The sequence below is a fragment of the Herpailurus yagouaroundi genome, unplaced genomic scaffold, assembly GCF_014898765.1.
Source record: "Herpailurus yagouaroundi ecotype Mexico unplaced genomic scaffold, PumYag 159, whole genome shotgun sequence".
In the NCBI taxonomy this organism is placed as follows: Eukaryota; Metazoa; Chordata; class Mammalia; order Carnivora; family Felidae; genus Herpailurus; species Herpailurus yagouaroundi.
Window position 1 is genome coordinate 29,360,862 of NW_024412400.1, and position 26,065 is coordinate 29,386,926.

The 26,065-nt window shown below is 39.6% G+C and overlaps 1 protein-coding gene and 1 non-coding gene across 4 annotated transcripts in view; both read left to right on the top strand.

Moving 5' to 3' along the window:
- TMEM108 (transmembrane protein 108) overlaps positions 1-26,065 on the top strand; it is a 373,458-nt gene that overhangs the window by 149,017 nt on the left and 198,376 nt on the right. The window lies entirely within an intron of this gene.
- Positions 8,720-8,827, top strand: LOC121034311 (U6 spliceosomal RNA). Its single transcript, XR_005792381.1, has one exon. It is a non-coding gene; the product is annotated as a U6 spliceosomal RNA (small nuclear RNA).

The window sequence follows — 26,065 nt, forward strand, 5'->3', positions numbered from 1 at the left end:
CCTTAGTATCACTGGATGTAGTTTGAAGGAAGCAGGTCTGCCGAAGAAGCTTTTCTGAGCCCTTGGCTTCTTTAGCACAGTGCTCCAACCAGCTGACCTCGACTGACTCAACAGGTTATAAGAGAAGTTGGGAATAGAAATTATTTCCCTGGGGGATCCTGGCTGTATAATAGCTATCATTTGTATGCAGTTAAATGATTTGCAGAGTAGCACAGCTCAGAGCTCCCAGCTGCATTCTGTTTATTTCTGGAAGCATATGAAACAGTTGGCTGGGAATGTGGTTTCCAAAAGGTATTGTAGGCATTATAGTAACATCTGGGGCTGAGTGTTTCCCCCACCTCACCTAGATTTTGGTCAGAAGTCCATCCTGCATCCAAGAAACTTGGATTTAATGGTTATTGCCTGCTTTCCAATACTTGCCTGTTCTGTTTCTACCTGACACAGTCTTGAGCCTCTCAGCTGTCATCCCCCATAGAGTGCCAAGGCACATAAATATTCATGAGGGAAAGAGATTCAGAAGGCTGAGGTCAGGGGAACCCTATTTCTGAGATGGGCTACTGGCTTATTGCCTTGCTTTCCTTTTCCTCCCTCCCCTCCTCTTAGAGTAAATTGTTATGTAAAGTGGCAATTATCTATCTTCTCCATCCAGTAGGGAAGAGGCAATGTGGTAGGTAACAGCCAGGAGAGGTGTGGGAACCACATATGATTCCCTGGGATGGCACAGTGTTTACACCACTTACACCAGTGATGGCTTACACCAATGATGGCTTACACCAATGGCTAAATTGCTCCTAAATTCATTACATATTCCAGGAAACAAAGAGGTTAAGGAGAGCAGAAAATTATACGTAGTAACATCTGTCATGGTTGACATTGGAGGGATGGGGGAAGGAGATGCTGTTTGCCCTAGTCAGGCCACCCGCAACTCTGCCCTGGGGACCGTCATACAGGAGCTCACAGTGCTGCTTGCTCTGATCCCCCAAACCTTTCTGTACCAGAAACCAAATTAAAAGGAATAACAACTGCAGCCTAGTAGACTGTGAGAGAGGAAGCATATTTCAGCCCTTTGCCTCCCTGAAGGGTGGAAGGGTAAGGTTAAGTGGCCTGGATCTAAGAAATCTGGAGAATTTTGACACCAGGTAGACCTTCGTCAACTCTCACCTTTTGCTTCCCTCTGAGTCCCATTAACACTGGCTGCCAGGTTTCTAAAGCTCAGGCTGCTGGCAAAGGCCCCAGTCTGTCCCACACCAGAGACTTGTTCTTTGACAGCTATGTGTTTCAGCCTCAAGTTCCTGATTTTCAGTTTTGTCACTATTCTAAGCAAGGATTTTGCCTGTTACTAGTTATCCTTACCTGGGTTTCATCTTGTGACTTCCAATCAGAGATGCTTAATTTATCTCTTTATAATTCTCCTTTCCCTTTTTCTGTGCTAGAATTGATCTGTCAAATCACATTAGTTTATAGAACGGCCAGCAAAACCATCTTTATGTGCCTACCTCTGCATGAACTATATTTAGTGCCTTTTTATATGTGGCAAGAATAATTTTAATCATCTCAGCAGACAAGGCCAAGTGTCAAGTCACAGCATGGGTGGCAGGGGCAAGGATTTCTCCCTGACTTGATGTAACACCATGAAGAGTTTCTTGGCTCCTTTAAAGGCTAGTTCAGGTAATGGAATACACCAGTGATTTAACACAATCCTTAACCCAGCCAGTTTATGAGCCATGTGTGGAAATCCTGATACCATGAACAACTGGCAAGTCCCTGAGCTGAACAGTCAAGACCCAGTAGCCTGTAAGAATGAAAGAGCTTTGTGTTGGAGCTTAAGAGGCCAGCAAGAGGCAGTGTGATATAATATAAGGAACACCAAATTTCTAGTGAGAGTCCTGGGTTTGGGAGCATCCTTACTCTGTCAACTTACTGGCCATGTTTGTGGTCAAGACCTTTAACTTCATAGTTCAGGTGCCTGTGCATCAGGCACCGTGTTGGCATTGCTGATAAACTTGTGAATATGACAAGGTTTTGCCGCTAAGTGTGACAACCCTGGATATATTACAGGGTTCTTGTGAGAGCCATTTCTTTCGCTAACCTTAGGTGTTCACAATACAAGTATTATTTCTATGGAAAATACCATTAATAACAAATATACCGATCTCCACAGTGGGTTTGGGTCTTGTTAAGCCCATCATAAGTTGAAAATACCATAAGTTGAAAATGCATTTAATACACCTAACCTGCCAACAATCATAGCTTATCCCAGCCTACCTTAAACGTGGTCAGAACACTTACATAGCCTATGGTTGGGCAAAATCATCTAGCATAAAGCCTATTTCAAAATAAAGTGTTGACTATCTCATGTAATTTATTAAATACTTTACTGAAAGTGAAAAGTGTTTATAAGTGTATTGATTGTTTTCCTTAGTGATTGCCTGGCTGCCTGGAATCTGCAGATCTCTGTCCAGCATCACAAGAGTACAGTACCTCATACTGTTAGCATGGGAAAAGATCAAAATTCAAAGTGTGATTTCTACTATAATCCATTACCACTTATCACTTTCATACCATTATAAAACAGAAAACTCTTTAGTTGAATGATCCTAAGTCAGGGACTATCTGTATTTTAAAGTCTATATGGGAGACAGTTAATGTATCCAACCAGGGTACCATATTGAAAAAAAGTACAAAGCAATGTAGATGGGGAATGCACAGTATCTTCTGGGAAAAGATTTTTTGTGCTTTTATATTCATATAATGGCAAAAATTAACATTACAGCCATTGATATGAGGGGTATAAGGTGCTTATTAAAATTAAATTTCATGAAACTCTACTTGTTTCTTTTAAAAGTCACTTTTCTGTATTTTTACTGAATACCTGAGAAGACTGCAGGCTTATTATAAAGAACATCTGTTTATATAGCATATTTTCATATCACTCCTAAAAGGGTCAAAAGCAGGAGAGCATGGGGTGCCTGGCTGGCTCAGTTGGTTGAGCGTCCAACTCTTCATTTCAGCTCAGGTCATGATCCCAGAATTGTGGGATTGAACCCTGCATTGGGCTCTGCACTGAGCATGGAGCCTGCTTAAGATTCATTCATTCATTCTCTTTCTCTCTCTGCCTCTCCCTCCCTCCCCTCCCCCCACTTTCACACTCTCTCTTAAAAAAAAAAAAAAAAAAAAAAAAAAAAAAAGCCTGTGCAGCAGAGTGCCTTGAAGGGATGGATTGAGGACAATCTTTAGATCACCCTTTCATGGAGATGCAGGGCTTTGTGAGAGCTTCTTTGCTCATTTGGAGCCCAAGAGACAGTCCTTGGGATCCTCCTGAGAGAGTAAATACCAAAGGTAGATTAGGCTTGGTCAGACTTGGATGCAGTATACATTGAATGACTCAAAGTAACTGAGAAGAGCATTTTAAAATCATTAACTACAGGGCGCCTAGGTGGCTCAGTTAAGTGTCTGACTCTTGATTTCAGCTCAGGTCTTGATCACAATTTGTGAGATCGAGCCCCACATTGAGCTGTGTGTTGACAGTGTGGACCCTGCTTGGGATTTTCTCTCACACACACACCACCCACCCCACTGCCTTCTCTCAAAATAAATAAACATTAAAATTAAATCATTAATTGTAAAGAGTTTACAAATCAATAAAAAGACACTGTCCCATTGAAAGCTCTTCATGATGTATTGGTAAGTGAGAAAAAGACCACTGACTTCCTTGTATTGTATAATCTTACTTTTTGGAAAAAGAAGTGTTTGCAGGTTTATATAGAACATTAACTGTGGTTATTATTGGATGGTATGGTTCTGGGCTTATCTTTAGACTTCTCTGTATTTTTCAAGTTTTCTGCAGTAAGCATGTACTTCTTTTATCCTCAGAAAAATAGTGATTATAATATAAACATAATCCTTAAATATTATCTATGCAGGAAAGGGACTGTGTGCTGTTGACTAGTTTATCCACAGGGTCTAGAATATACGTTAGAATCACCTGAGAGCTTGTAGAACTACAGTTTTGTGAGCCTCATCCCTGCAGATGCTGTGTCAGTTGGACTGGCAGGAGACAAGGTTGCCCAGGGAAGTGGAAGCAGATTCTAGACTAAGTCACACTACAGAGTATCAGAACCATCATTTCCTATATAAACTCTAGGTTCACTGTAACATGGGGCAAAATCTGCATTCCAATTGAAAGTTATAATTTAGTTTCCCTCCAAGAGTTCCCTCTTGACTTTGGTAGTTGCTTTACCTGGGAAGAATGTATCTAGTTCAGTTTCCCCTGAAGATGACTTTCAGACTCGTGGGATTTGGAACAGGAAATTATCTATCAAATACCAGATGGCTGTGTAGATTAGCCCCAGTGAGTAAAAACACAGTGATTTGAACAAAAGAAATGATTAGCTGGTTGAATAACAACAGGTCATCTCAGCACAGGTGTACTAGAAACAAGGTCAGGGTCAGATACTAACACTTCTATTTTCTTGAGTTCATTAACAGTGTATTCATTATTTCAATACTACTCTGATGTTAACAGTACGGAGACATGGAGAAAGGGCTAACTTATATACCACAGCATTCATATTTTTTATTAAAATATTTTCCTTAAAATTTCATGAAAAGTGGATCCTGAGAAACTTAACAGGAACCCATGGGGGAGGGGAAGAAAAAAAAAAAAAAAAGAGGTTAGAGTGGGAGAGAGCCAAAGCATAAGAGACTGTTGAGAACTGAGAACAAACTAAGGGTTGATGGGGGGTGGGAGGGAGGAGAGGGTGGGTGATGCGTATTGAGGAGGGCACCTTTTGGGATGAGCACTGGGTGTTGTATGGAAACCAATTTGACAATAAATTTCATATATAAAAAAAAATTCATGAAAAGGTTAGCTTTTATAAAGGTTCATATAACCCTTTATAAGATATAGGTAAAATCTATAAAGAACTTATCAAAAACACACCTAAAAAGCAAATAACTTAATTAAGAAATGGATGATGCATCACATTATCATCAGGGAACTACAAATCAAAATCACAATGAGATACCTCACACCTGTCAGAATGGCTTAAAATGAACAACATAAGAAACAACAGGTGTTGGCAAGGTTGTACAGAAAGGGGAGCCCTTTTGAAGTGTTGGTGGGAAGGCAAACTGGTGCAGCCACTTTGGTGAACACTGTGGAAGTTTCTCAGAAAACTGAAAATAGAACTATCCTGTGATCCAGCAATTGCACTACTAGGTATTTGTCAAAAGGATATGAAAATACAGATTCAAAGGGGTTCATGCACCCCAATGTTTATATAGCAGAATTATCAATAATAGCCAAACTATGGAGAGAACCCAAATGTTAATTGATGAATGGATAAAGAAGATGTGGTATATATATCCCATGGAATATTACTCAACCATCAAAAAGAATGAAATCTTGCCATTTGCAACAATGTGGATGGAGTTAGAGTGTATTATGCTAAGCAAAATAAGCCAGTCAGAGAGACAAATGCCATATCATTTCATTCATTTGTGGAATCTAAACAGATGAACATATGTGGGCGGTGGGGTGGGGTAGAGAGAGGGAAACAAACCATGAGAGACTCTTTTTTTTTTTTCAAAGTTTATTTATTTTTGGGACAGAGAGAGACAGAGCATGAACAGGGGAGGGGCAGAGAGAGAGGGAGACACAGAATCGGAACCAGGCTCCAGGCTCTGAGCCATCAGCCCAGAGCCTGACGCGGGGCTCGAACTCACGGACCGCGAGATCGTGACCTGGCTGAAGTCGGACGCCCAACCAACTGCGCCACCCAGGCGCCCCGAGAGACTCTTAAAGACAGAGAACAAGGGCTCCTGGGTGGTTCAGTTGATTAAGTGTCTAACTTTGGCTCCGATTGTGATCTTGCAGTCCATGAGTTCAAGCCCTGTGTCAGGCTTTGTGTTGACAGCTCAGAACCTGGAGCCTGCTTTGAGTTCTGTGTCTCCTTCTCTTCCCTTCCCCCATTCACACTCTGTTTCTCTCTCAAAAATAAACATTAATTTTTGTTTTATGAAAGAACAAACTGAGGGCAGATGGAGGGAAGTAGGTGGGGGATGGGCAAATGGGTGATGGGTATTAAGGAGGGCATTTGTAAGTGATGAATCACTGAATTCTATTCCTGAAACCAGTGTTGCACTATATGTTAACTAATATTTAAGCAATAAAAATAAAAAAGACAAAAAATTTCATGAAAAAAGAGAAAACTTAATGTTATTTCTCCATCTACTTGTAAAGAATAGTGGTGTGTGCACTTCCTGGGATATTTTCTTCTTTAAGAATTCCAAACAGCACATGGATGGCTCAGTTGGTTAAGCGTCCGACTTCAGCTCAGGTCATGGTCTCCTGGTTCATGAGTTTGAGCCCCACGTTGGGCTGTTTGCCAACAGCTTGTAGCCTTGAGCCTGCTTCAGATTCTGTCTCCTTCTCTCTCTGCCCCTCCCTGACCCCTGCTCTGTCTTTCTCAAAACTAAATAAACATTAAAAAATTTTTTTTTAAACAATTCCAAACTAAAAAGCAAAAAACAAAAAACAACAAATTACAAACTAAGCGTTTTAGTTCCATTTATGACTGCAATAGAAAAACTGTATTTACACTGTCCACCTATGCATGCACAGAACTATGTTGTATAAAAGATAGTAAAAGCTACCCAAGTGCTTAAGACTGCCGTTCCATTTCTGCTTAGTTAAAAAAACAAATTGAAAGTTTCTAAGATGCTGCCTGTTGAAAACCCTACTATAGACTTCAGGATCTCCAAGCTCTTGATTAACTAAGGTATAAATGGGGAGAGGAAAGATCACATATAATTTAAAATATAGTTAAACCAAAACTACTCAAAATGTAGTACCAAAATTTTAATTGTAAACTTATTTAGTTCAAAATGTATCCAATGTTCAGACATACATTAACATTGTAAAACATCATCAAAAAACATAAATAGGTATTGTTGGTGTGTATGCAGCTAAATATCATATTACTTCCTCCACAAAGAAGTGGTCAAAATATGAAAATCAGATTTTAAAAGATCAAAGTCTGTTAAAATATACTGCTGGATTTTTTGTGGAGAGAGTTGTGCCCCAAAACATGATTGACATGTCTGTTCATTAATATGTATTTCTAGTAGTAGACACATTCTAAAATACAGATATTTGTGCATAATTGTGGTGATTTTGGTTTTGGACAAATGCATTATCTATGTATACTTTATGGGCATGTTTAATCTTCATACTGATGTGTCCACTTGTAGACAACAGTTAAACCTCATACCGCCCTAGCCCATGTTCCTAACGTTTAGATAAGTGTTGAAGATTAGGCAACTAAAAGCAGTGGGTATTATTAGCAAGAGGCAGCTCTGTGAGGTGAGTTGGTCTTTTTCGTTATTTTACTTATTTGTTAACATGAAGTCATTGGTTCACACTTTCTCCTGACATTTAGGTAATTCACCACCGGATAAATAGTAATGGTGGTAACTTGACTTTTCATTAATCTGTGTCTCCACTATTGTCATTTGTCCACACTTACTAGATACATGAAAGAAGTTAGCAAAGCTATAGAAAAACAGATGAATGTGATATGCTTTCAGAGAGTAACGGTTTTACTTGAGGATGTTGAGGACAAAATAAACAAGTTGTATTGATGATAATTTAAAAATTATTTTTATATTAAAATGATGTGTACATATTACAGACTATAAAGTAAAATGTACGTGATTTTAAAGGTGAAACAGGAGACTTCAAGGAAATTTCCTGATCAGAGAGGCCACTTTACACTATACCCAAGACTTCAGAATATGGGATTGGGAGGGGGTGAAGTGGTATATATTAGTTCAATCTAGTTATGTGTTCTTTTGTGAAAAGATTGAGAAGCACTGCAAGGGGGCATGAAGAAAAATAGCATAAAATTTAGTTCGATAGATGCCCATTTAGTTACAATTAGGATGGGACTCCACTGAATTAAACTTTTTCTGAAAAAGCCTAACTCTTAAATGAGCCAAGTGTAAATCACTAATTATCCTGTTTATGGGGACTCAAGATTAAGAGAAGAGTTTAAAGAAATAGAAATAGCTAGATTATAACAATTTCCTGATAGAGAAACATTACTTTCCTCACTTATTTACTTTATGTCTCATTTACCCTTTTGGTGTCAAAAGTTCCCATGACTTATGCATACTTGCAGTCTTGCTGCTAAAGATTCTCTACAGCTCAGACTTTGATGATGATGATGGTGATGGTGATGATAGTCAACACCCATATAGTGTTTATCGTATGTGAAGCACTGCTATAAATGTTTTGCATTTAGCCCTCACAACAACCCAATGAGATAGAGTTATCCGTATTTTTCCATTTTACAGATGAGGAAACTGAGACACAGAGACTTGAGTAATTTTCCCAAGGGTATGTTGCCTAGAAACGGTAGAACCAAGATTAGACCCCAGGCAATCTGGTTCCAGAGTCCTGCTCTTAAATATTATCTTTCCTATTTCTCATCACCAAAATTATTAAACATTTAGGGCTTACAAGGCTAGAATTCATGAAGCTGTTGGAAATGATGTTGGAAAACTGCTTTGAGTCACATGAACAGCATTAACAAATGAAGATATGGTAGAATTAGACAATCAGGACACAGTAGATGCTTCCAGAGAGAATCATTTGGCTAACAAAGGAAATAAAATGAAGCCCTGAAATAGATTTTGTTTAAATTACTTTCATTATGGTCCTTGTTTCAGCAGCCCATGTACTAAAATTGGAATGACACAGAGAAGGTTAGCATGGCCCCTGCGCAAGGTTGACACACAAATTCATGAAGTTACTTTCACTATAATTGTGCTATGAACATCCCGTATGAAATAAAGGATGTTGTATGGTAGGTATATTAGTTCTGTCAGGAAAAACACATAAGTTCCAAAAAGCATTCCATTTGGTGTGTATTCAGAGAATTAGTGACTTTTTCCAAATTGTTTTCAGATAAAGAAAATCTGTAATAAGTGTATGCTTAAAAGTTAACTTCAGTCTAGTTATTGACACAGGAAACGAGATAACCATAGGAAGTTGATGGTGCCAAGTGTCAGTAAAGGTATGGAGGAGTTTCATCTGTGATCCAGTTGTACTGTCCCAGAAGAGAAGAGCCTGAGTGGCCTTACCTATGTCCTGTCACGCCAGATTTCTTTATTTGTCTTCATCGTAAGTGAGGAAATGACTCGGGCTGCATTGCTCCTTATGATTGCTCTGAACTTGGAAACTGCAAGTGTGTTTAATTTCACTCCTGTTAACAGCTTTCTTCCTTAGGTCTATGCTTTTTGAGGGCAAGATCTGCATTCTTTCTAAATACTGTTTAGGGTCACTTCATCACTAAAGTTGCCCTTCCCACAGCCTGGACTCAGAGATTGTCTTCTTATTAAAGACCCCACTGCAAAAAGAGAAACATTTTCAGGCACATTTAAGTGGAATATATAAAGATTTTCCAGGAATGATTTTGCTCCAAGAAAATTAAGCTTTCAGCAAACCAGATCCAGAAGCATGAATTTCAATTAAACAGAGGAGGGGAGATTGTTCACTGTCACCATATTAATCTTGGATTTTGATCATTGTTATAAAGGTTTAACCAGCTAGCTAACCTAAAAGCAGTTCTAAGTCCAGTCTTTGGAAGTTCTCATATCAAATAATTTGACAGTGACCAAAATTAAATTTCAGCTTTTATGCTTTGGGCCCTGAAAATAAGAATGTGGTTAATATTGAAACAGTCTAAATATTCAGAAGCCTTTTTGCCCAGGGAATTGCATCAAAGATATCTTAAGACACAATGAACCTGTGGCAATAGTCTTTGCCTCTAAATCCCAAGTCTTCTTTGCCTAGTTACTCCACCTAGTAGATCCCACCCTATCTAGGCATTCCCACCTGGCTTGATCTGCCACCAGGCTGCCATTTATCTGTCAGATGTGTCAAGGTCCAGTAGTTTCTGCATGCACTTGACTGCCAGCTTTTCATTCCAAATTTAATGGAAACAGTCCTTCCTTCCCACTGTAGATAATTAACCAGATTGTATTGAGAGCAGAGAAGATTAACTTTTCCTTCCAAGACTGATAGTCCTAAGGAAAACATGAAAGATTAAAATTTACTTTTTTCTAGGAAAATTCATAGGTTTGAGTCTCCACAGAGAGTTGTCTGAGCTTACATGTCAGTGGGAGCTTTAAAAAGACCTGCTGGGGATCACTGTTTAGAGAGAATAGCCTGAGATTCCAGTGTGGGTTTGTTGCTGGCCACATTTGTGCATTAGCAGACTGTAAGAAGGGAATTCTAGGAATACTAGGTAGTGGCAAACGTTGTCATATTGCGGTTTTTATTGTCTGCTGGTTTGAAGGTTCACAGTAAAACATTTTCTTCCCACGTTTTAATATTCTTGTGCCCTTAAACACCATCTTAGGCATTTATGTCTGCCTCAGCCAGCAAACCATTCTTCCCTTATTCCAGGAGCACAGGGCCCAGCTAGAGATGTGCTAAATACAGCTGTCCTTTTAACAAAGCCTTCTGAAGTCCAGATATGATACTCCTTGTGAAACAGACCTAAACCAAATATGTCTTGATAAGATGATTCTGTGGGAGGTGCACCTGACTCAGTTTTGTCGTTTCTTGCATTAGCATCCTCACTGTATTGTCCAGTCCAGACATCTTTCTAGAAATAGCAGATATTAATCTTTAGCTAGAAGTAGAGAAGACTTTATTATAAAAACAAAAATATTAGTTGGAACTGCTCGACTCCTCACTCTGGAATGAGTAAATATATAAAAACAAATAAATGTATGTCTTCACAGATATTATAATAATACATCTTCTCTTCCCCTCTAAGTCTGTCTCATTATAGGATGTTATTCTTAAGGTACAGTAGGTTTATGACTTCAGCATAGGAGACTGGTGAGACAATGGGTATGAAAGCAGACACTGAGGAGTGAGAAGGTCCATTAAATTATTGTATCTGCCCCGTAGGTATAGAGAAGACAAACCTAGAGGGCCCAGCTCATGAGGCTCTTCTATAGTGCAGAGAGACTGGAATTGGGAAGAAGGAAAAGATGATATGAGAAAAGAAATGTCTGCCTCTGTCCTGGCTAGGATAAAGATGGTAAAGGAAAATAAAAAGAGGAAGGGAAACAGAAATGTGTGAAAGAAAGGCATCTCCACAGTTAGTTCTGCACTTTGGTGTTGAGAGACTGAGGACTTCAGAGTAGCCCTGCAGACTCAGGGTTCTGCCGCTGTGCTCTTAGTGGGACTGGGGACTGCAAAGGAGCATTGTGCTCTACAAGCCAATATGCAGCAGCTCACTTATCATGCAGCAGGTTTGCTGAGGTGAGAATCAGAATCATTACAGCAGATGTTGGGGCAGACCACTGGGCAGGGGGCTGAATGGTAAAGGAGCACACTCTGGGGTATGCAGCCAGCCAGGGCTGAACAACAAAAGGACATTGGCAAGACCTACCTGGGAGCATTACTGGAGGTAAAAGAAGTGGCTAGCATGGTACTTTCGCATCAAGAGGTCAGAAAGACACATGGTGACAGGGAAACGAGATGTTACTACAAACCAGTGGGTGCCAGGCAATGCATATGAAAGGACTGACACAATGCCAGATGACAGCTCCCAAACCCCATCAGACACTGGGGAGGGCAGGGTGCCAGTAGAGGAAGAGGGAAAGCTGTCAGAGTATCTGAGTATTTTCTAAAGGATAGTATTGACATTTTAACAATATTTAACAATGTTTATTCTTCTAACCCATGAGCACGGAATGTTTTTCCATTTCTTTATATCTTCTTCAATTTCCTTCATAAGCTTTCTGTAGTTTTCAGCATACAGATCTTTTACATCTTTGATTAGATTTATTCCTAGGTATTTTATGCTTCTTGGTGCAATTGTGAATGGGATCAGTTTCTTTATTTGTCTTTCTGTTGCTTCATTATTAGTGTATAAGAATGCAGCTGATTTCTGTACATTGATTTTGTATCCTGCAACTTTGCTAAATTCATGTATCAGTTCTAGCAGACTTTTGGTGGAGTCTTTCAGGTTTTCCATGTATAATATCATGTCATCTGCAAAAAGTGAAAGCTTGACTTTATCTTTGCCGATTTTGATGCCTTTGATTTCCTTTTGTTGTCTGATTGCTGATGCTAGAACTTCCAACACTATGTTAAACAATAGTGGTGAGAGTGGACATTCCTGTCGTGTTCCTGATCTCAGGGAAAAAGCTCTCAGTTTTTCCCCATTGAGGATGATGTTAGCTGTGGGCTTTTCATAAATGGCTTTTATGATCTTTAAGTATGTTCCTTCTATCCCAACTTTCTCCAGGGTTTTTATTAAGAAACGTTGCTGAATTTTGTCAAAGGCCTTTTCTGCATCGATTGACAGGATCATATGGTTCTTATCTTCTCTTTTATTAATGTAATGTATCACGTTGATTGATTTGCGAATGTTGAACCAGGCTTGCAGCCCAGGAATGAATCCCACTTGATCATGGGGAATAATTCTTTTTATATGCTGTCGAATTCGATTTGCTAGTATCTTATTGAGAATTTTTGCATCCCTATTCATCAGGGATATTGGCCTGTAGTTCTCTTTTTTTACTGGGTCTCTGTCTGGTTTAGGAATCAAAGTAATACTGGCTTCATAGAATGAGTCTGGAAGTTTTCCTTCCCTTTCTATTTCTTGGAATAGCTTGAGAAGGATAGGTATTATCTCTGCTTTAAACGTCTGGTAGAACTCCCCTGGGAAGCCATCTGGTCCTGGACTCTTATTTGTTGGGAGATTTTTGATGACTGATTCAATCTTTGCTGGTTATGGGTCTGTTCAAGCTTTCTATTTCTTCCTGATTGAGTTTTGGGAGTGTGTGGGTGCTTAGGAATTTGTCCATTTCTTCCAGGTTTTCCAGTTTGTTGGCATATAATTTTTCATAGTATTCCCTGATAATTGCTTGTATTTTTGAGGGATTGGTTGTAATAATTCCATTTTCATTCATGATTTTATCTATTTGGGTCATCTCCCCTTTCCTTTTGAGAAGCTTGGCTAGAGGTTTATCAATTTTGTTTATTTTTTAAAAAAAACAACTCTTGGTTTCGTTGATCTGCTCTACAGTTTTTTTAGATTCTATATTGTTTATTTCTGCTCTGATCTTTATTATTTCTCTTCTTCTGCTGGGTTTGGGGTGTCTTTGCTGTTCTGCTTCTATTTCCTTTAGGTGTGCTGTTAGATTTTGTATTTGGGATTTTTCTTGTTTCTTGAGATAGGCCTGGATTGCAATGTATTTTCCTCTCAGGACTGCCTGCGTTTGGATTGTTGTATTTTCATTTTCATTTGTTTCCATATATTTCTTAATTTCTTCTCTAATTGCCTGGTTGACCCATTCATTCTTTAGTAGGGTGTTCTTTAACGTCCATGCTTTTGGAGGTTTTCCAGACTTTTTCCTGTGGTTGATTTCAAGCTTCATAGCACTGTGGTCTGAAAGTATGCATGGTATGATCTCAGTTCCTTTATACTTGTTAAGGGCTGTCTTGTGACCCAATATGTGATCTATCTTAGAGAATGTTCCATGTGCACTCGAGAAGAAAGTATATTCTGTTGCTTTGGGATACAGAGTTCTAAATATATGTGTCAAGTCCATCCAATCCAATGTATCATTCAGGGCCCTTGTTTGTTTATGAATCCTGTGTCCAGATGACCTATCCATTGTTGTAAGTGGGGTACTAAAGTCCCCTGCAATTACCACATTCTTATCAATAAGGTTGCTTATGTTTGTGAGTAATTGTTTTATATATTTGGGGGCTCCCGTATTTGGCGCATAGACATTTATAATTGTTAGCTCTTCCTGATGGATAGACCCTGTGATTATTATATAATGCCCTTCTTCATCTCTTGTTATAGCCTTTAATTTAAAGTCTAGTTTGTCTGACATAAGTATGGCTGCTCTAGCTTTCTTTTGACTTCCAGTAGCATAATAAATAGTTCTCCATCCCCTCACTTTCAATCTGAAGGTGTCCTCAGGTCTAAAATGAGTCTCTTGTAGACAGCAAATAGATGGGTCTTGTTTTTTTACCCATTTTGATGCCCTATGTCTTTTGGTGGGCGCATTTAGTCCATGTCATTATAGTTCAGTGTTATTATAGAAAGATATGGGTTTAGAGTCACTGTGACGTCCGTAGGTTTCATGCTTGTAGCAATGTCGGTACTTTGTCTCACAGGATCCCCCTTAGGATCTCTTGTAGGGCTGGTTTAGTGGTGACGAATTCGTTCGGTTTTTGTTTGTTTGGGAAGACCTTTATCTCTCCTTCTATTCTGAATGACAGACTTGCTGGATAAAGGATTCTCGGCTCTGTGTTTTTTCTGTTCATCACATTGAAGATCTCCTGCCATTCCTTTCTGGCCTGCCAAGTTTCAGTAGAGAGATCGGTCACGAGTCTTATAGGTCTCCCTTTATATGTTGGAGCACGTTTATCTCTAGCTGCTTTCAGAATTTTCTCTTTATCCTTGTATTTTGCCAGTTTGACTATGATATGTCGTGCAGAAGATTGATTCAAATTACGTCTGAAGGGAGTTCTCTGTGCCTCTTGGATTTCAATGTCTTTTTCCTTTCCCAGATCAGGGAAGTTCTCAGCTATGATTTCTTCAAGTACCCCTTCAGCACCTTTCCCTCTCTCTTCCTCCTCTGGAATACCAATTATGCGTAGGTTATTTGTCTTTAGTGCATCACTTAGTTCTCTAATTTTCCCCTCATACTCTTGGATTTTTTTATCTCTCTTTTTCTCAGCTTCCTCTTTTTCCATAATTTTATCTTCTAGTTCACCTATTCTGCCCTCTGCCTCTTCAATCCAAGCCGTGGTTGTCTCCATTTTATTTTGCAGCTCATTGATAGTATTTTTTAGCTCCTCCTGGCTGTTCCTTAGTCCCTTGATCTCTGTAGCAAGAGATTCTCTGCTGTCCTTTATACTGTTTTCAAGACCAGTGATTAATTTTATGACTATTATTCTAAATTCACTTTCTTTTATATTGTTTAAATCGTTTTTGATCAATTCGTTAGCTGTTGTTATTTCCTGAACGTTTTTTTGAGGGGAATTCTTCCGTTTCATCATTTTGGATAGTTCCTGGAGTGGTGCCGAACTGCGGGGCACTTCCACTGTGCTGTCTTGAATAACTTGCGTTGGTGGGCGGGCCGCAGTCACACCTGATGTCTGCCCCCAGCCCACTGCTGGGGCCACAGTCAGACTGGTGTGTGCCTTCTCTTCCCCTCTCCCAGGGGCAGGATTCACTGTGGGGTGGCGTGGCCTGTCTGGGCTACTTGCACACTGCCAGGCTTGTGGTGCTGGGTATCTGGCCTATTAGCTGGTGTGGATCAGCAAGGTGCACAGGGGCGGGAGGGGCAGGCTCAGCTCACTTTTCCTTCGGAGATCCGCTTCAGGAGGGGCCCTGCGGCACCGGGAGGGAGTCAGACCCGCCGTGGGAGGGATGGATCCGCAGAAGTACAGCGTTGGGTGTTTTTGCGGTGCAGTCAAGTTCCCTGGCAGGAACCGGTTCCCTTTGGGATTTGTTCCCTGCCAAACTGAGCTCTGTTGTCCCAGGGCTCAGCAACTCTCCCTCCCGTTGTCCTCCAGCCTTCCCGCTCTGCTGTCCGAGCAGAGCTGTTAACTTATAACCTTCTGGATGTTAAGTCCCGCTTGCTGTCAGAACACACTCCGTCTGGCCCCTCCGCTTTTGCCAGACTCGGGGGCTCTGCTTGGCCGGCAGGCCGCCCCTCTGCCCTGGCTCCCTCCGGCCAGTCCATGTAGTGCGCTCCGCCTCGCCGCCCTTCCTACCCTCCTCCGTGGGCCTCTCCTCTGCACTTGGCTCCCGAGACTCTGTTCTGCTAGTCTTCTGGCTGTTTTCTGGGTTATTTAGGCAGGTGTAGGTGGAATCTAAGTGATCAGCAGGACATACAGTGAGCCCAGCGTCCTCCTACGCCGCCATCTTCCCAGGATCCTCCGAACTTCCTAAAGCAGCTGTTTAAATTATAGTACTGAGGTAAAGTGTAAGGTATATTGAACATTTAGTTAAAGTGAAAGGCAATATATCAGATGTGATCAGAACCAATTTTTTTTTAATAATGGTTAAAACAAAGAATGATAAATAATTATATTTATAGTTGTATATATCTTAAACATTTTATTCTAATTTACTGTTAACGTATATTCATACAGCATTCTTTTAATGTGGGGCCAACATCCTTTCTTCATATATTGGTCTTCCAATTAGAGTTCTTATTTCTAGCATTAATTAAACCTATCATGCTTTGTCTACAATTTCTAATTGTATTTTTTTACTAGGTCAATAACTCCTTAAGCCGCTTGCAAAGAATTTTGAGATAGAATCTTAGTTTTTTTTTAAGTTAAAAAAAAAATCTTACAATTGCCTTGACACTCAATTGAAATCATTGTTAAAGGAAACTCACTTTAAGTCTGTTCAAAGTTTTCGTACAGACAACTCTTTATCTTCACAGTCGTTTTTTCCCCTATTTGCAGTGTGATTAATTATATTACATAACTAAAGTAATACATAAGGTGGTCATAAATAGATTTGGCGACACAATTGACTTTTGAAAACAGACACTGTGTAGACATCCCAGACAGAAACCTGTAACCTGTGAGTACTCTGCATATCACAGGAAACCGTATGGTGAGGAGACGGAATGGAGGGTGCTGGTTAATTCAGCTGGTTGTTTAAATGGAGATTGGTTAAGAGTACGAATAGTATAACATTTTCTCTGTAACAGCAGGCGATGGCTCAAAAAGATGGCCAAATTAGTTATGGATAGCACTTTAACATTTTGTTAATTAAAAAGATTTTTGTAATTAAAAAATCTTTAATTAAAAAGATTTTTGTAATTACATTGTCCTCTGCACTTTGCAGTTGCATGCTCTGTGGGTTCAACTTTGAAAAAGCCCACTATATACATTCATAAATCAAACCATGAATGTATATCGTTAATTTGTGCATGGATATTCAGTAGAACATTGACTTTTTTCCTGCTGATCCTTTTCCATGATATTCTTGATTACATGATAGTAAACCAGTAAGGTTTTTCTTTCTTGTCTAAAGTTCATTTTGGTTTCTGCTTTCACACCTCCTGGAACGTCTCTTAAAATATGGTCTTCATTGCTGTATTTGTAAGGAAGTTTCCTTCCTGCCACAAGTTCTGCAGAATTATAGCTGTTTGCTCTAACCCAGGTTAGAGTTGCCTTTGTTGCTCTGGCTTTGTCTGTTCTCTAATCTGTGTCCTGTTTCAGTGCTCTGACTAAAGAATAAATAGGGGATATTTTAAGGTACTTTTGGTTGGAAAAGTAACTTTCTCATTGGGGGTCCCAGCTACAAGCAGTTGTTTCCCCCATTGAATGGACATGTCAGTGCTTTCTATTGACTCTTATACTTCTCTGTCCTTTACCCTACCTGCACTTCTGCCTATCACCAAAGGTGCTTGTGTTTTCCATTTCATGTCCAGTGCCATGCAGGCTTCTTGTGTTCCATGCTTGGGCACTATTTATATATGCAATAACCCAATTCCTACTCCCTGCGGCCACCTGAACCTGAAGTGGAACAGGTGGAAAGGAGAGTTGGTACACTCTTCCTTGACATTCTACCCATGTGTGTATTTCCCTTTTCATTTGCAGAGCTAAAGATCCTACAGGCTGACTCCTGGCCATGGCATAGGAGGCAGAACTGTGAGTGTTTGTTGACTTCTGCAGCTATAGGAAAACTTTGATCTAGGAATAAGCAGCTGTCTCCACTATGTTTAGCAAATGAATTAAAGACCTTTTCATTCTGTCAGAGGATGCAGATTCCAGAACACGGCTGACATCCTTCTCAGCTTGGAGGATCAAGAGTAATAAGCCGTTTTTTTGCTTTATTTTTGATATTTTTGCCAGAGCCAACACTGTTCACTTCAATAGGAACTATTAAGGGTTGCTTCACAGTGTTTGTGATCCATTAGTAGCATATTTCTGAATCTTACTTTCCAAACATCGGTGGTAAAAAGAGTTGGTTAACTTCCCCCAACCATTTGAATTAATCCTACTGTTCTCTTCCTATTGTAAATATAACTTGTAACTAATTCCTTACTGTCCTAGGTCTGACCACGCTTGCAGAGCCATGTCATATAAAATGATTTTTTTTTAATTTTAGAGAGAACATGCATAAGCAGGGGGGAGGGACAGAGGGGAGAGAGAATCCTAAGCAGGCTCCATATGCAGCGTGGAGCCCGACGTGGGGCTTAATCCCACAACCCTGGGATCATGACCTGCCAAAATCAAGTCAAGAGTTAGACACTCAACTAACTGAGCCACCCAGGCACCCCTAAAATCATTTTAAAATGCATAGCATCAACCACTGTGCTGGGTCAATTTTTAATACTCTGAAAAGGCTTAGAAATCAAGACTCAGTTTAAAACTTAGTCTATCCTATTTGTGAGTAGAAACAGAAATATCAGTTGAGAGCATATTGTGACAAATCTGTGGAAAATATGTCCTCCATTGATCTGTGCAATTATCCCTGGAAAGAGCATATAAGGAAAAAAGTCTCCCCAATCTAAGTTTCCTTTTGATAAAATCTTGGCAACAAGGTTGGCAACAGCTTTTCTAATCCTAGGTTTCAAGTCTTTAAGAATAATTTTGTTGGATGATGCCTACTTTGAGGATATGATATTTTAAATATCATATTGGTTCCAGACATCTGAAGGTTTAACATGCAAATTACTATATAATTTCTCCTTGGTGTGTGTATGTGCATGTTCTGTCATATCAAATCACTTCATCATATCAGAGAACGAGACCTTGGGCAGACAAGTCAGTTAACCTTTCTGGGCTGTCGTCTCACATGTAATGTGAAGGAATTGCACTATGTTTTATTCTAAGCTTTTCACAGTTATAACACTTTTTCATTCTAATAGGAAAGAATTTTGAGATCACATGATTATGTGTGCCCTGCATATGCAAATTACATAGACTAAAATTTTATTTCTGAGAGCCTGGACTAGTAAGATGCATGTAAGCTATTCTCTTAACTTCTGTTTTATTTCTTTATATATGTAAAGTGAAAAGGGTGTCAAAAAGGATTAAAATCTTTTTTATTAATGTTTATTTCTGAGAGAGAGAGAGAGCATGAGTGGGGAAGGGGCAGAGAGAGGTGGCGGGAGGGAGGGAGACACGGAATCTGAAGCAGGCTCTAGGCTCTGAGCTGTCAGCACAGAGCCCGACGTGGGGCTCAAACCCACAAACTGCGAGATCATGACCTGAGCCAAAGTTGGACGCTTAACCGACTTAGACACCCAGGTGCCCCAAGATAAAAATCTTTTTTGAGTAAATATTGGATCCTCACTTAAGCGGATCTTCACCATCAACCACCACTGCCCACCTCCAATGTTGGAAATTCTGTAACAGAATGGTGTCATATGAGCTACTGAAGGATTGAAGGGTCAGGAGAAGAACTTTGGGCCTATGTCTCCCAGGGCTGTCACCAGCTCAGTAAGTAGTGGTCTTGAGGCTGCTCTAACAGGACAATTTGGCTTTCCTAGCAATTTCCTATTCACATTCAGGAGAGTGTTATAGCTTACTTTAAGTTTTACATTTATCAGGGCACCAATCTCTGGAAAAGGAAGAAGACAGGAACAAATAATCTGTAGGCTTAAAAAAATTCTGAAGGCTCATGTGCCACTTCTTCTTGGAGCCATTAAAAGCTGTCTTTAGACTTAATTCTCTCTGTCTAATCTGCTAAAATGAGAACCATGGCTAGTCCTCACCTCCTTTCTTGATTCTCACACTCCATTAAGATTGAAGCCAGTTTGTCACATTGACACTGAGGAATGTTATTATTCAAAGCTGAATTAAAAAGGGAATTTATATAGAACAAAACCAATAAGCCAAGCAGCCTTGACATTTAATTTTCTTGGAAACCTTTCTCATTGAACCAGAGAAGTCTGCATACTACACATTTGCAAAATGAAAAGTGGTATAGTAGGAGGATAATCTCCTCATATAAATGATGAGTAAATAATCTGAAAGAGATTAGATGTTAGAGATGGTCATTTCTCCTTGCCTTGTCCTCTTTCTCTACCCTGAAATGACATTTATGAGTTCCAGCTTTTAGAGATGGTTTCTTCTATTCTTTTTGTTTTTGTTTTCAGACATGAGGGTATGGGGAAGTGAGGGAAGGGATAATTCTTATTTATGTTTTTGGCCATCAATTTTAAGTTTTCACTGTTAATACTGCTTATTGGCACACAAATTCAGAGGATCAATAACCAAGAGACCCCTCAAAATCCTAATGTAAATTGTGTAAGTTTAGTTCAAGACACTTTTTGGCTCTTTAAGGTAGGCTGAGCATACAGAAGGAATCATTTCAGGATCTATTTAGCTTTCTGCTTTAGAGTAGGTAGTGGTTGTTGTTTTAACAAAAAGTCAGATTCTCAGTGGTTTGACATGATAAAAATTTATCACTCACATCCTGATTTAGTGTAGATTAGCAGGAGGTGAGGTGAAGGGTCCTGTTCTATATAGTAATTTGGGGACCTAGAATTTCTCTGTAGTGTGAGTTGGCCATCTTCTCACATTCAGCATCCCTCCACTGGATTCTTTGTATCTACCTGAGAAGGAAGTCAGAAAGAGAATGTAAGGTCATGCAGAATAGAGATAGGTGGGTCTGTTTGCAGGTTTTAGACTAGAATTCAATCACGTGGTTTTGCTTAACTGCAGGAGAGCTTTGGAAATGTAGTTTAGCACTGTAATCTGCAGAAGGAAGAAATGAGTTTGGTGACACATAGTACTGACTCTGCCTTGGTTCCCTTTCCTCTTGCTACCCATACCTGTGCACACAGTCCTTGTCTTAGGGTGGTCTACCTGTGATGACACCAAGGCATTTAATTTGATCTAGTGGTTAGGCATCCTTTTGATGCTTTTTTATTCCATTTGCTTTTCTCTGAAAGGAAGTGACCTTTACACATGGAGGATGACTTTTCTACTGTCAGGGGTAAAAATGTGTAAATATAGACTCTGCTTGAATCCCCGTATTTTTAAAGTGGAATTCTACAGGGAGTGGATGCTGACTGTTTCATATATACTCAGGGGAAGAAGAGATATCATCCATTCATCTATTATTTTAGGAAAAGCTTTAAATGATCTTCTCTATCAAGCTGTTCCTGTGTGTAGAAGAGAAAATTACAGAGCCTCAAGATGACCAGATGATGAAAAGAAAAACCAGAGAGATTTTAGGTTAAATGATAATGGAATAAAGTGACACCATGATGTGTAGTAACAGATTATTGTTTTGAGACACAATGTTCTAGAAAGATTCATTTATGCCCCTTGACCTTATTCCAAAATTCAGGGTCTAAGCAGTTCTAAACTCAAGTTGGTTCTTTATTAAGAAGCAATTCAGACAAGTGAAGGATTTGTAGATAAGGCCAAAAAAAAGTAAAGAAACTTACTGACAGGAAACTAATAGGAGTCAAAGATAGGCCTGTATACTTCTACAGCAATTTTATTGAATTCTTCAGCAGAGCATGGTAAAGGCATAGATTGGCATTTTGATGGACATGTTGGTATTTCACAGGGGAGGTTTCTACCCATGGATATTTAGGGTCCATCAAATATGGTTCTGTATGCTTTTGCTCAAAATCCCATACCCCAGGAGGGGTGTGGAAAATGAAGTACTACTTATTGATTATAGTACTGGCTTTATCTGCCAACAGAAGGCCAGTACTGCAAGAAAAATCCCATTTCCATGGCAACAGTGATCTCTACTTTTAACTGGATATCATGTGAAGAAGAAACTATTTTTTTCTTTAACCTTAAAGATTGCAATTTTGAGAAAACGGGAATGATTTTTGGCAGCAGGGTGTTGTTAGAGCATCTGGGCCAAAGGGCTAATGTCCAGGGTGAAGGCTTTTAGGACTTTTAATATGTCAACCCTGACTTTATATCAGGGCAAGAAGCAGAACTTAAACCATATCAGACATCATTTTACTACTCAGGAACAGTGACCTTTTATTCCAGAGGTATCTCAAGGGTAAAAGAATAGGACATATCCATTTCTCTGAATATTACCAGATGTTCAAAAATGGGGGGAGAGAGGAGCCAATTAAATTAATTTTTATTGGATGTTACTATGTTCTTTTCCTGATAATTTCTCCTTCTCTTTTCATTAAACCTGTTAAGACAGTGGAACCAGCCCTATAAGAGATGCTTGTCACCCTGGTCTAGAAAACTGAGCTCTAAAAGCTTTGCTGTTGAGAAATCATCTGCCATTTTTGTTTTAAAACCTTAAAACGTCAGTAAGTCTGATCAGCCAGGTCTCTTCAATAAAGAAGCAAAGAGGAATCGGTATGAGATGAGACCTGGCACTTACTGATCACAGGCTCTATGCCAGGCACCGTGCTGGCTGTTTGAGCATAGTATGTGCCATCTTCCTTGCTCTTGTGAATAAAGATCATTGATTGACAGTGGATTTCACCTCATTAGAGGCAGTCACTTCTATATGAGGATCTAAACTAAGAGTTCAATACAACATTCTATAACCATTGGTGCTAAGTATATCATGATCTACAGAGTTGACTGATCTGGTATTTCAGTTAAACAGTTGTTCTGGTGGTTCATTGCAAACAAACAAACAAAAATCCTAAATATGCCAATATAGTTGATTTTTATTCTTGATCAAAATATTAAAATTTTCATTTAGAATTATTTGGAGGAAGTTACATAATGTGTTTTTGAGTAGTACCACTGTGAATAAAATTTCAGTATGGGGGGTGGGTACTTTAAGGGAGACAGCCATTCAGATTGTTCTTTTAGAAAAATGGAGGTGAGAAGGCAAAATCAAAAGGGGATCAGCTTTTACAAAGTATAATCCCCAACAGAACTTTAGTAACTAGGTTTTAAATTCACCAAGGTTTTCTCCTTCACTGGTCACTACCTTTGTTTGGAGTAAATTTTCACCTCTCTTATATGAAATAGGCATCTTCTCCTTTGAAGTTTTGAGAAATGTTTTTAAAAGTCCATTTTTCAGAGTGTTTGATTTATGCTGTGGTAGCAAACTACCACAAAATAGCAGTAGATGACAATCACAAGTTTATTTTTCCCTCATGCTACATGCCAACAAGGATGGGCTGTAGCTTTGCTTACTCATCTTTACTAAGACCTAGGCTAATGATATAGCCTCTGAAACACTGCCAGTTTTGTGGTAGTAAGAAAATAATTCCATCCTGTTAATGGAGCAGTGGCCATTAAAGCTTCAGTGCAAGATTGACATGCATCACTCCTGCTCACATTTCATTAGCCAGACAAATCACATCACCAAGTCTGGGCACGGAAGGAAATCCTTCTTCTCTTTCTAGACTTAATCTTAAGTACCTTGAACTTCTTGGGGGGAGAGGTACCCCCTTTTTCTTTTCCCTGGGTCATGTTGTCCAGTTGGGGACCACCTTAAACCATTCAGTGGTTTTTTAAAAGGTTATAAAGCCACACCTTTAATTTGGTCCTTGACCTGAGACTAAGATTTAATTACCTGAATTGTTCAAAGGTCTCCTCAGTTTTTTTGTGTTACAGTATGGGTAAAGAAGTTGGCTCTTCTAATCCTACAAGACTTGGAATTTCTGAACTCTTAGTCCCTTTCATATCTGCTTATAAACTGTCCATTTCTTTAATCATCTTTTTTCATGGTACAGTTGTCAGATGCAACCAACAGCAGTCAAAGGATGCTATTAGCATCCCATTTTTCACCTTTTTCACCTAAAGCAACAAGCTTATCAGGTGCATTATTTGTATCCTAAATTGTCACAGGTGACAGTTTTTAAAAAATGTTTTCCTGAGGCACCTGGGTGGCTCAGTTGGTTAAATGTCCCACTCTTGGTTTCATCCCAGGTCATGATCTCATTGTTCATGGGTTCTAGCCCCATGTCAGACTGTGCGCTGACAGAGTGGAGCCTGCTTGGGATTCTCTCTCTCCCTCTCTCTGACCTCCCCATCTCATGCTCACTCTCGTGTGCTCTCTCTCTCTCTCTCTCTCTCAAAATAAGTAAACTTAAAAAAAAGTGCTTTCCTACTGCAAAATGGATTGCTACTCTCCCAGGCTCTGCTAAGAGTTTCCATACAGCACTATTGCCTGACCCCAAGTTAATGCCCTATATTTGAGTGCTTTTTGTTGTTACAGGAACACTCCATTCCTGATACCAATAATTTAATTTAACTTTTTAAAAGTTTATTTATTTATTTAACGATAGCACATGAGGGGCAGAGAGAGAGGGAGAGAGAGAATTCCAAGCAGGCACCCTGCTGTCAGTACAGAGCCCAATCTGGGGCTCCACCTCATGAACCCATGAGATCATGACCTGAGCTGAAACCAAGAGTCAGATGCTTAACCGACTGAGCCACCCAGGCACCCCTTAAATTAACTTTTAACTTAAAATTTCCTTAGTCATCCTCAACCCTGCATTAAATGAAGATAGTAAATCTTGCACTGACTCTTGTTTTGTATAGAACATGGGAATAGGACACCTCAGTCGGTTGAGTGTCTGACTTTTCATTTTGGCTCAGGTCATAATCCCAGGGTCATGGGATTGAGCCACATGTTGGGCTCTGCGCTGAGCATGGAGCCTGCTTGGTATTCTCTCTCTCTCTCTCTCTCTCTCTCTCTCCCTCTCTCCCTCTCTCCCTCCCTCTCTCCCCCCTCCCTCCCACTCTCACTCCCAGCCTCTCTCCCTCTCTCCCTCTCTCTCTCTCTCTCTCTCTCTCTCTCTCTCTCTCTCTCTCTCAAAAGAACAAAAAACATATAATCACTACATAAACAGATACACAGTATAACTACGGTATTAAAATTTGGAGGGAACATTTGGGGGGAAATGTCCAAAAAAGTCTGCTAAGGCGGGGGAAGTAATGAAAAAGTTGCCACATCATATTCTGAACTATGTATCATTCATAGAATTTTAGTCTTAGTTTCAATATTGACAGTTAATCTGTATTTCCTTCTAGAATGTCTCCTTCAAATTTTTTACCTGTAATTTGAGTTGGTTGCCACTAGATGGCAGGCTCTGGTCTCAGGGTCCAACCAGACAGGCTTGGCTATGTAGCTAATGTAGGCTACAAGTAGGTAGTAAACTTTTAGCAAGATTTTAATGCCTCTCTCTAATGCTTCTACAAAAATATAACTCTTGATTAAAAATGAAGTATAACACTTAATAGTACATTGGTTTTGTGCATTTAAGGAGCATCCTAAATTTGTTTAAAAAAAATTCTTAATGTTTATTTTTATTTTCAAGAGAGCATGCAAAGCAGGGACGGTCAGAGAGAGAGGGAGACACAGAATCTGAAGCAGGCTTCAGCCTCTGAGCTCTCAGCACAGAACCCAACTCGGGCTTGAACTTCCAAACTGTAAGATCATGACCTGAGCTGAAGTTGGATGCTCAACCGACTGTGCTACCCACACACCCCAATAACATCCTAAATTTAAAGCAAGATTTACTTTTTTTTTTTTTTTTTTAAGATTTACTTTATTTTTGAGAGAGCACAAGCAGGGAAGGGGCAGAGAGAGGTGGACAGAAGATCTGAAGCAGGCTTTGTGCTGATAGCAGCCAGCCCAATAAGGGCTCAAGTCACAAACTGCAAGATCATGACATAGGCCGAAGTCGGACACTCAACCAGCTGAGCCACCCAGGTGCTCCTAAAGCAAGATTTGAAGAAATAACACAAGTTTTAGGAATTTTTACATATCCTTGATGTTTGTTTAGTTGACCGGAGTTAAGCCAATTAATAATGGTAACTCAGTTTACCTTTCTCAGAGGCAAATTATATTCTCCTTGGAGCCTTAGGGAAGTTTGAGATTAAAAGAAGAGCATATATACCCTTTTTAATAATTTTTGTTTAACCTTCCCTGTTTCATAGCATGAATTTCTTCTCTTTAGTTTCACCATGGAAACAACCCTCCCCTCCCCCCACCTTTATTTCTATTTTGGCTAGTTTTCAGTGTTGCAAAGAGGACTCCTGTATTGTGATGAGATGTAAATATTTCCCCTTTGA